The sequence below is a fragment of the Eriocheir sinensis genome, chromosome 4 (assembly GCF_024679095.1).
Source record: "Eriocheir sinensis breed Jianghai 21 chromosome 4, ASM2467909v1, whole genome shotgun sequence".
Classification (NCBI taxonomy): domain Eukaryota; kingdom Metazoa; phylum Arthropoda; class Malacostraca; order Decapoda; family Varunidae; genus Eriocheir; species Eriocheir sinensis.
Window position 1 is genome coordinate 17,588,473 of NC_066512.1, and position 1,389 is coordinate 17,589,861.

Here is a 1,389-nt window from a genome sequence, read left to right on the forward strand (position 1 = left end):
CAAATAAGACGTCGTGCAAATATTTGTCCCAGTTTTCATATCGATCACTCAGAGTTCGAAGGAGAAGATTTTGAACTGTTCGGTTGCTGCGCTCGACTAATCCATTGGCCTGAAATTAACAAATCGGTAATTTTTTTGTTGGAAAAATATATAGGTATTTTTCAACATGATCAAAAAATGCATTGCTTTCAAACAGGGGAAAGAACAAGCACAAACAAACAAATGTCATCATTATAATATTATGATAAATACTTACTTGAGGATGATAAGCAGATGTGATTATTTGCGTTGTTCCTGTGAGCGTGTGGAGCTCTGCTGAGACTGAGTTCACAAACTCTCTGTCCTGGTCATTGATCTGTATGGCAACACATCCATGACGACAGAGAATGTCATCGTACAGGAACCGAGCCACTTCTACAGCTTCCTTCGATTTTAAAGGGCGAGCCTCAATCCACTTGGAAAAATAACAAACGGCCATCACAATGGCGACATGACCGTTGGAGGACCTCAAAAAATACACAGTTGAAATCATGCCAAAATTAACTTACATAAAAGTATAAATAGTATAAATAACAATAGTAGTATTGTACTTATATACAATTTGTGTAAAACCAAACTCACGTTGTCAATGAACATAGGTCTATGCCAATTTGGTACATGTTTCGAGGCTTAATTGGGATACTGTGCAGTTTCGGGTAAACTTTCTTAAACAAAGTACTGGCTTTTTGGCACCGTGACCAAGTTTTGATGGTTTCAACTACATCAGATGTAACGTTGCGCCAATATCTAAGCATTATGCGATCGATGACCTTATCCCTACCAACGTGGCCTCCCAAAGCAACAGCTTCGTCGCTGTCAGCTCCTCGGTGACTGGCCAGCACAATGTCGAGCTGGTATTGGCGATCCTTAATCACCCGAAGGAAGCGAACTTCTGCAATCATATGTAAAAATATTAAACTATAGGCCATTACACCATTTCGCTTTTCGTTTCTACACGAATATACTACTCACCTGTTAAATCTCTCCTGTTCGGCTTATGGACAAGTTTTAGGCGATCGTCTTGGATAACGAATGCCCGACACTTCCTTCGAAAATTTGCTTTTTTTTCCCTTGTCGTTTCCAACATGCACTGGATATTTTTTTTAACAGCAGAAACTCTTCCACCTCGTCCATTTCAATAGAGAACTCCATGGTGTAAACGCGTTGATGAGCTGCGTTTATGTGTAGCAAGGAAGTGACTGATAAGGCCGTGGTGAGCTGCACAGGTGTTTCACCAGTAAAGTATATAGAAAACGGGAAGCGAAACGTCAAACACTCTATAGTCAGATTCAGAAACAAAGACTATAAAAGAAAGACAGGAAAGCTGAACGAAACTCTGTGAGCAGCTGG

The 1,389-nt window shown here is 40.2% G+C and overlaps 1 long non-coding RNA gene across 1 annotated transcript in view; it reads right to left on the reverse strand.

The window, feature by feature from the left end:
• The window catches only part of LOC127009105 (uncharacterized), a 2,446-nt gene extending 1,339 nt beyond the window's left edge, over nt 1-1,107 (reverse strand). The window contains exons 1-2 of the long non-coding RNA XR_007761601.1: nt 257-1,107; nt 1-109 (exon numbers count right to left, since the gene is read on the reverse strand). The exon at nt 1-109 is cut by the window's left edge and continues 264 nt beyond it. This is a non-coding gene — a long non-coding RNA (uncharacterized LOC127009105). The remainder of the gene's footprint in view (nt 110-256) is intronic.
• Between the last annotated feature and the right edge of the window lie 282 nt (nt 1,108-1,389).